Source organism: Lactuca serriola, chromosome 2 (genome assembly GCF_051521515.1).
Source record: "Lactuca serriola cultivar US96UC23 chromosome 2, Lser_US96UC23_V15, whole genome shotgun sequence".
NCBI lineage: Eukaryota > Viridiplantae > Streptophyta > Magnoliopsida > Asterales > Asteraceae > Lactuca > Lactuca serriola.
In genome coordinates, this window is record NC_136409.1 from 25936072 (window position 1) to 25946324 (window position 10253).

The following is a 10253-nucleotide window of genomic DNA, read 5'->3' on the forward strand; positions in this document are numbered from 1 at the left end:
CGGGTGAGTGACTCGGTGAGTTGGAAGAGATTCAGATGGAATCGGGTTCCTGCAGGGACTCGGCGAGCCCACGCGAGACTCGGCGAGTCGGGTCAACCGTTGACCGTTGACCAGGATTGACTAGTTTGACTTTATAGTGTTAGTCAGCCAGAGTCAAGGTGGTATTAAGTAGAGTTATGCTTGTGTTGTAGGAGGACGATAGCTTGGGAGATCGAGCACTAGTAGTTACGAGATTTACGAGTTACCGAGATATGCGAGGTGAGTCTTCTCACTATACATTACCTTGAGTAGGTATTTCGAGTTGACCAGAGGGTCTCATGTGCTATGTATGAGTTTATGTGTTGTCTTAGAGATTTCGTGCTATGTGTTATTTGTATGCTGCATGATTATATATACCGGGCCGGAGGGCCCAACGATACTGACCGGGCCGGAGGGACCAACGAGTTATGACTGGACCGGAGGGTCCGACGAGCTGCGGGACTGGAGGGTCCCGCTGAGACATCTTGATCGGAGGGTCGGGTTTAGCCTTGAGTGGCGTACTTGTGATATGTGGTATTTTGGGGAACTCACTAAGCATTATGCTTACAGTTGTTGTGTTTGATGTCTCAGGTACCAACGAGGACCGTGGGAAGGCGACGGCTTAACTCGTACACACTCACACCGATGGAGTTCACTTTTGAGAGATCTTGGGAATTTGTTTTGAAAACACTGTTGTTTCGGATTTGAAATTATGATATGATATACATTTTGTGGTTTTAAAAATTAAAAATTTAATTGGAAATTTTACGTTGTTACAAGTTGGTATCAGAGCCTTGGTTTGAGGGATTCGGATGCACCTTCGGGCGTATTTGAACTCAAACCGAGGATTTGAGAAACTTTACAACCAAAACTGCAAATTTTCTAAAAAGAAAAAGAAGTTTTGGAAACGAGCAGAGTGGATGGTGTGTTCGGTCAGCCAGCGCCCGAACGGTGAATCCCCAAAATACCCTTACATTATATGTTATGAGTTATGAGATATTATTTTATACATGATAGAGAGGCTAGGTATTCCTATAAGGACTAGAGTGGCCTGATTTGTGATGCCTTAGCCTAGGAGATTACTGTTGCTATGAGATACTTTGAGAGTGAGTAGGTAGCAGTGAGGAGCTCAGGATAGGTCTACTGAGGGTAGCCAATGCATAGCGAGAGTAGAGTATTTACGACTTGGGATCCTAGGAGGAGGACTTGGATTGTATATTGATTCGATGTGGACAATAGTATTGGACCCGTACTATTGAAAACACCGGATTGGTGCGCAGTCCAAGTAAGAATCCTTGGGGTACCACGAGTGAGGATGTTTGAGATATCGAGTGTGAGTATACTCGAGAGTATCCCTGATATTTCTTATGTTGTATTTCAGAGGTTGATCATGGTCGGGATACGCCATACCCCCGAGAGCAGTGGGATGAGTGATGAGGAGATCCGTCGGATCATCCATGAGGAGGTGGCTGCTGCCATTAGAGTCGAGATTCCGGAAATGTTTGGGTCTATTAAGACCACACTGATCGCGACTTTTGAGGAGCGTTATGCTGCCTTGACTGATGCCGCTGTTGCTACAGCCACAGCAGCTGTTGCTACAGCCACAACAGCTGTTGCTACTGCGAGACCCCAGGGTGGTGATTCGTTGCTGTACCGAGAGTTCAGCAACACGAAACCACCAGAGTTCGATGGTACACAGGATCCGATTGCCGCTATGAGGTGGATCTCAGACATGGAGGGGTGTTTCTATACGTGCTCGTGTCCGGAGCACTTGAGGGTGCAGTTCGCACTCAACCAGCTTCACTAGGGGGCGAAGGACTGGTGGAAGTTTGTGACCGCGAGCTATTCGACAGCTGAGTTGACTGCAGTGACCTGTGAGAGGTTTACTACGATGTTTCGTGACGAGTATGTTCCCCAGGTGGAGAGGGAACGCTTAGCTCAGGAGTTTCTGACCCTCAAGCAGGGGATAAAGTCGGTGAAAGTGATTACGAGGATGTTTCATGAGCGGGCGCTGTTTTGCCCGGAACTGGTGTCCACTGAGCAGGCTCGCATGAGCCGTTATGTGAGTATTTTGAGGAGGGACATCCGTGAGTTCGTGGCGAACTCGACTTACCAGAAATTTGCCGAGCTCCAGGCAAATGCCAGGAAGAGGGAGATTGAGCTTGAGACACAGGCGAGGGAGGAGACTGAGTTGATGAGGGGTGATCGACGACCGGCGCAGTCGCAGCCGGCCGCCAAGCGGGCAAAGCCCGCTGATTCGAGGACGGGTAGTTCGAGGGGCCGCACTTGTGGGAAGTGTAGCAAGAGCCATGATGGGCCATGCAAGACTGGTTTATGCTACAAATGCGGGAAGGAAGGACATTTTGCGAGGGATTGTCCTAAGGGGTTCTCGGTTTGCTTCCATTGCAACCAGACCGGCCATCGGAAGGCCGAGTGCCCCCAGCTTCAGAGGTCAGCGCAGGGATCTGCACCTGCGGTTCGAGCTACTGAGACCCGGCCAGTGAAGGCCGAAGCACCGAAGGCTAGGGGGAGAGCCTTCCAGCTGACTGCGGAGGAGGTCCGCGCAGCACCTGACGTCGTGGCGGGTACTTTTCTTGTGAGTTTTGTACATGCATTAGTTTTATTCGACTCGGGTGCGAGTTGGTCTTTCATATCTATGACTTTTAGTCGGCACGTTAGTATTTCGAGAGAGGTGTTGAGTCGACCTCTGCGGGTTTCCATAGTAGATGAGCGTGAGGTATGTGCTACCGAGGTGATACGTGGATGCGTGTTGGAGATCTTCGGGGTGGAGTTCCCGATTGATTTGATTCCGATTGCTATGGGGGATGTTTGTGTCATAGTAGGCATGGATTGGTTGAGCCATTTCGGGGCTGTCATAGATTGTGAGCGTCAATTGGTGACGATCTGAGATCCTAGTGGGGGAGCGCTGACGGTTTATGGCGAGGGGACTCGTGGTGGTTCGGTTTTCTGTTCGGCCGCTAGAGTGAGGCGGAGTTTGCAGCAGGGCTGCAAGGGGTTCGTAGCCTATGTGTCGGATGTACGAGAGGCCGCTGGGAGGCCAAGTTCAGTGGATGAGGTGCCGATAGTGCGTGAGTTTCCGGATGTGTTTCCTGAAGAGTTTCCGGGTGTGCCTCCCGAGAGGTAGGTGGAGTTTCGTATCGATTTGATTCCCGGCGCTGTGCCTATCGCTAAGGCACCATATCGGCTAGCACCGCCAGAGATGCAGGAGTTATCCTCACAGCTGCAAGAGCTGTTGGGAAAAAGGTTCATCCGTCCCAGTAGCTCTCCCTGGGTAGCGCCGATCCTTTTTGTCAAGAAAAAGGATGGTTCACACCGGATGTGCATTGATTACCCGGAGCTGAACAAGCTGACGGTCAAGAACCGTTATCCACTACAGAGGATCGATGATCTATTCGATCAGTTGCAGGGGGCGTCTTGGTTCTCCAAGATAGACCTGAGGTCGGGATATCATCATATGAGAGTTCGGGATGAGGATATCCAGAAGACGGCGTTTAGGACTCGTTACGGGCATTACGAGTTCGTGGTGATGCCATTCGGGCTCACCAATGCACCCGCGGCTTTCATGGACCTCATGAACAGGGTATGTAGGCCGATGTTGGATCGATCGGTAATTGTATTCATTGATGACATCCTGGTGTATTCGAGGACCAGAGAGCAGCATGAGGAGCATTTAAGGGAGCTCCTCGGAGTTCTAAGATCGGAGAGGCTATTCGCCAAATTCTCCAAGTGCGATTTTTGGTTACGGGAGGTCCGGTTCTTAGGACATCTCATTAACCAAAATGGGATATTGGTTGACCCGGCCAAGATCGAGGCTGTGATGAGTTGGGAAGTGCCGAGGTCACCTGCGGAGCTCCGGAGCTTCTTGGGGCTGGCAGGCTACTATCGGAGATTTATCAGGGACTTCTCCAAAATTGCTATGCCACTTACCAAGTTAACCCGGAAGGGTGTTACTTTCTCATGGGGTCCGGAGCAGCAGACCTCATTTGAGACCCTTCGCCAGAGATTGTGCGAAGCTCCCGTGCTTGGATTGCCGGAAGGGATGGAGGATTTTGTGGTGTACTGTGATGCATCGATATCGGGGTTGGGAGCGGTGTTGATGCAGAGAGGGCATGTGATCGCATATGCGTCGAGGCAGTTAAAGCCTCATGAGACGAGATATCCCACCCATGATCTGGAGTTGGGGGCTGTGGTTTTCGCCCTCAAGATATGGCGTCACTATCTATATGGGGTTCGGTGTACGATATACACAGACCACAAGAGCTTGAAGTACTTGATGGATCAGCCAAATCTGAATATGCGGCAGGGGAGATGGTTGGATGTGGTAAAGGATTATGATTGCGAGATCCTGTAGCACCCAGGCAAGGCTAATGTGGTAGCCGACGCCCTGAGTCGTAGGGCAGAGAGTGCCCCATTGCGAGACATCTGTATGAGGTTGACGGTGATGACCCCGATTTTGGACACCATCCGAGGGGCTCAGGCTGAGGCTGCGAGATCAAAAAATCAGAAAAGGGAGCGGGTGGTTGGTCAGGTATCGGAATTCGTTACCGATAGTCGGGGACTTATGACGTTTCAGGGTCGGATTTGGGTACCGTTTATGGGCGGGACGCGTACCATTTTGATGGAGGAGGCACATCGATCGAAGTTCTCGATCCATCCCGGGGCTACCAAGATGTATTTGGACCTAAAGAAGGAGTATTTGTGGCCCTGTATGAAGAGGGATGTTGCTTGGTTCGTCGAGAGGTGCCTAACTTGTCGCCAAGTTAAGGCCGTGCACCAGCGTCCGCATGGTAAGCTGCAACCGTTGGGGATTCCCGAGTGGAAGTGGGAACAGATTACCATGGATTTTATCACCAAATTGCCAAGGACTGCGAGAGGAGTCGATGCAATTTAGGTGATTGTGGACAGGTTGAAGAAGAGCGCTCATTTTCTTGCTATCAGTGAGAGCTCTTCTGCTGAGACGTTGGCAGAGTTGTATGTGAGGGAGGTGGTATCGCGGCATGGGGTTTCGATGTCGATTGTTTCAGATCGAGACGTGCGATTTACTTCCAAATTTTGGAAGAAGTTTCATGAGGAGTTAGGTACGAGGCTGCATTTCAGTACCGCGTACCACCCGCAGACGGACGGACAGAGTGAGCGAAGGATTCAGACGCTTGAGGATATGCTCCGAGCATGTGTTTTGGATTTTGGAGGGAGATGGGACACCTACCTACCTTTAGCAGAGTTTTCATATAACAACAGCCATCATTCGAGCATTGGTATGCCACCCTTTGAGCTGTTGTATGGGCGGAGGTGTCGCACCCCCATCTGCTGGGGAGAGGTGGGGCAACGGGTGATGGGTAGCATGGAGATTGTACTCCAGACGACCGAGCAGATTCGGCAGGTCAGGCAGAGGTTGTTGACCACGCAGAGTCGCCAGAAGAGTTATGCGGACAGGCGTCGGTCCGAGCTCGAGTTTTAGGTCGGTGACCTTATGCTCCTAAAGGTCTCTCCTTGGAAAGGAGTGATACGATTCAGGAAGAGGGGCAAGTTGGGACCCCGGTATATTGGACCCTTCAGGGTAATTGCTAGGGTAGGCAGAGTAGCCTACCGGTTGGATCTACCTACTGAGTTGGGGCAGATCCATGATACCTTTCATGTTTCGCAGTTGAGGAAATGTATTGCCGACGAGTCGGCAGTGGTGCCGTTAGAGGATATTCAGGTGGATGCGAGCCTGAACTACGCAGAGAGACCAGTTGCGATTGTGTATCGGAAGATCAAGGTTCTGAGGAACAAGGAAGTGCCTTTGGTACAGGTTCAGTGGCAGCATCGGAAGGGATCCGAGTTGACCTAGGAACCGGAGCGGGAGATGCGGGAGCAGCATCTAGAGTTGTTTCAGGAATGAGACTTCGAGGGCTAAGTCGGATTCTAGTGGGGGAGGATTGTAATAACCAGGATTTCAGGTATATTAATTAATCTTTTTATTTTGAGTTTTGAGAAGGGACTCGGCGAGTTGGTGCGTAGAATCGTCGAGTTGAGACGCGGGTTTTCACCCGGATTGATGCCCGGACTCGGCGAGTCGCCTTGGTGGACTCGGCGAGTCTGCGTCGTTTAATGAAACCCTAATTTCTCGAGTTTGAGGCCTATTTAAAGGGCCTTACGGCCGTCATTTGCGCTGATTAGTCCCCAGAGTGAAACCCTAGAGCATTTGAGTGATTCAAGTGATGGAAGGACCCATTGTTGATTCTTGGAGTTGTTGTCTAGTAAGGGAAGAGAAGATCTAGCCAAGAGGAAGCAAGAGAGGGGTGGATTCTTGAAGAACTAAGGTTCAGGACATCACATCTGAGGTACCATTCGAATCCTTCTTTGTTATTGTGATGTTCATATAGATTTAGGGTTTTTGAACCCATTTGTGGCTAGATCTAGCATCCTCATGGTCCCTTGGCGAGTTATGGGTCTGAATCTGGACCCATAGAGATCTAGAGCACCTCCTTGCCCAAGCTTTATGTGCATCCATGGAGGTTTTAGATTGGGATCTATGTATTTAAGGCTAAACCTCCATTAATGAGCTATTTGATGCATAATGAGCACCAAGACTTGGACTTTATGTGGTTAATAAGCTTAAGGGGACTGGATCTATGAGTTACTAGAGTGGATCTGACCTTAGAAGGTCGTTTGAGGTTGTGCATGGAATGCACTCGCCGAGTCCAATCCCAGACTCGGCGAGTTGGTGCGGGTTGTTCAGAGACTTCGGACCAGGGACTGAGTAACCGAGTCTGGTGAGTGACTCGGTGAGTTGGAAGAGATTCAGAGGGAATCGGGTTCCTGTAGGGACTCGGCGAGCCCACGCCAGACTCGGCGAGTCGGGTCAACCGTTGACCGTTGACCAGGGTTGACTAATTTGACTTTATAGTGTTAGTCAACCAGAGTCAAGGTGGTATTATGTAGAGTTATGCTTGTGTTGTAGGAGGACGATAGCTCGGGAGATCGAGCACTAGTAGTTACGAGATTTACGAGTTACCGAGATATGCGAGGTGAGTCTTCTCACTATACATTACCTTGAGTAGGTATTTCGAGTTGACCAGAGGGTCTCATGTCCTATGTATGAGTTTATGTGTTGTCTTAGAGATTTCGTGCTATGTGTTATTTGTATGCTGCATGATTATATATATCGGGCCGGAGGGCCCAACGATACTGACCGGGCCGGAGGACCCAACGAGTTATGACTGGACCGGAGGGTCCGACGAGCTGCGGGACTGGATGGTCCCGCTGAGACATCTTGACCAGAGGGTCGGGTTTAGCCTTGAGTGGCGTACTTGTGATATGTGGTATTTTGGGGAACTCACTAAGCATTATGCTTACAGTTGTTGTGTTTGATGTCTCAGGTACCAGCGAGGACCGTGGGAAGGCGATGGCTTGACTCGTACACACTCACACCGATGGAGTTCACTTTTGAGAGATCTTGGGAATTTGTTTTGAAAACACTGTTGTTTCGGATTTGAAATTATGATATGATATACATTTTGTGGTTTTAAAAATTAAAAATTTAATTGGAAATTTTACGTTGTTACATCTGCTAGGAGATGCTTGAGAGTGAATAGATGGCAGCGAGGAGCTTATGAGAGATCTACTAGAGGGTAGACTGTGTATAAAGAGAGTAGAGTACTTGGAACTTGGGATCCTAAGAGGAGGACTTGGGATGAATACTGATGTGGTGTGGACGGTTGTATTGGGCCTGTACTACTGAAGACACCAGAGCAGTGCGCAACCCAAGTAAGAATCTTTGGGGTACCAGGGAACGAGTAGGGTCAAGTTATCGAGTGTGTGTATGTTCGAGCGAGTCTCTGATATGTTTTATGTTGTATTTTAGAGACATCATGGTTGGGACACGCCACAGACCGGGGACCAGCGGAGTGAGTGATGAGGAGCTCCACCAGATGATTCATGAGGAGGTGGCTGCGGCTATCCATGTAGAGATTCCAAAGATGTTTGGGTCTATCAAGACCACTCTGATGGAGACTTTCGATGAAAGATACGCGGAGGTTACTAAGGCTGCAGCCGCTGCAGCTACCGCAGCTGTTGCAGCTGCCAGACCTCAGGGTGGCGATTTATTATTGTTCTGGGAGTTCAGCAACACGAAACCACCAGAGTTTGATGGGACGCAGGATCTGATTGCTGCGATGAGATGGGTTTCTGATATTGAGGGATGCTTCTATACATGTTCATGTCTAAAGCATCTGAGGGTCCGGTTCGCGCTGAACCAGCTTCACTTGGGAGCGAAGGACTGGTGGAAGTTTTTGAAGGGACACTTTTCTTCTACTGAGCTTGCCGCGGTGACCTGGGAGAGGTTCACCGCTATGTTTCGTGATGAGTACGTTCCCCCGGTGGAGAGGGAGCGTTTGGACCAGTAATTTCTGACCCTCAAGCAGGGTACTGAGTCTGTTACTGTGATCACCAGGATGTTCCATAAGAGGGCGATGTTCTGCCCTGAGCACATGTCTACCGAGCAAGCACGTATGATTCGGTATTTGAGTATTCTAAGGAGGGACATATGAGAGTTTGTGGCGAACTCGTCATACCGGACATTTGCCGAGCTTCAGGAAAATGCTTGAAAGAGGGAGATAGAGCTGGAGACTCGGGTTAGGGAGGAGGCCGAGTCTAAGGGTAGGGATCGGCGACCGGCTCAGTCCCAGCTGGCAGCCAAGCGGGCCAATCTCGCCGATTCGAGATCAGGGAACCAGAAGGGTCGTACTTGTGGCAAGTGCGACAAGGGTCATGAGGGAGTGTGTAGAGCAGGGCTTGCTACAAGTGTGGCAAGGAGGGGCATATGGCTAAGGATTGCCCCAAGGGACTTGCAGTCTGTTTTCACTACTACCAGACTGGACACCGGAAGGCTGAGTGTCCACAACTATAGGGATCTGCCCCTGCTGCTATACGAGCTACAGAGAGCCGACCGGTGAAGGCCGAGGCACCAAAGGCACGAGGGAGTGCTTTTCAGTTGACCGCGGAGGAGGTCCGCGTGGCGCCCGACGTTGTAGCTGGTATGTATTCTTTCTAGTATTTCTATGATGTTTATGATATGGTGTTTATATTATGTTATGCGTAGGTACTTTCCTTGTGTGTTCTGTGCCTGCTTTGGTGTTACTTGACTCGGGTGCGAGTCGGTCTTTTGTATCATTAGCCTTTATTCAGCACATCAGTATCCATCGAGAGGCGTTGAGTCGACCTTTGCGAGTTTCCATAGCTGAAGAGAGAGCAGTGTATGCCACGAATGTGATTCGAGGATGTGTACTCGAGATCTTCGGCGTTGAGTTTCCGATTGATTTGGTCCCGATTGCTATGGGTGATGTCTGTGTCATTGTGGTCATGGACTGGTTGAGTAGATTTGGAGGGGTTATCATCTGCGAGCGACAGCTGGTGACCATACGAGACCCTAGTGGGGGAGTTCTTACGGTTTATGGCGAGGGTACCCATTTGGGGTCAACTTTTTGTTCAGCCGCAAGAGCGAGAAAGAGTCTATAGCAGGGTTGTAGTGGGTTTATGGCTTATGTGGTGGATACGAGAGCAGGTGCAGAGAGACCGAGGTCGGTCGATGAGGTCCCGATAGTGTGTGAGTTCCCAGATGTTTTCCCCGAGGAGTTGTCGGGTGTGCCTCCCGAGAGGCAGGTGGAGTTCCGTATCGATTTGGTTCCGGGGGCAACGCCTATCGCCAAGGTGCCCTATCGCCTTGCACCTCCAGAGATGCAGGAGTTATCCTCGCAGCTTTAGGAGCTGCTGGGGAAGGGGTTTATACGGCCGAGTAGTTCGCCGTGGGGAGCACCGATCCTTTTTGTCAAGAAAAAGGATGGTTCACACAGGATGCGCATTGATTATCGGGAGTTGAACAAGCTTACGGTCAAGAACCGTTACCCCTTACCGAGGATCGATGATTTGTTTGATCAATTGCAGGGAGCATCTTGGTTCTCCAAGATTGATTTGAGGTCTGGATATCATCAGATGAGGGCGCGTGATGAGGATATCCAGAAGACAGCATTCAGGACTCGTTATGGGCATTACGAGTTTGTGGTGATGCCTTTCGGGCTCACCAATGCACCGGCAGCATTCATGGACCTCATGAACAGGGTGTGCAGGCCGATGTTGGATCATTCAGTGATCGTGTTCATTGATGATATATTGGTGTATTCGAGATCTAGAAAGCAGTATGAGGAGCATTTAAGGGAGATCCTCGGAATTTTAAG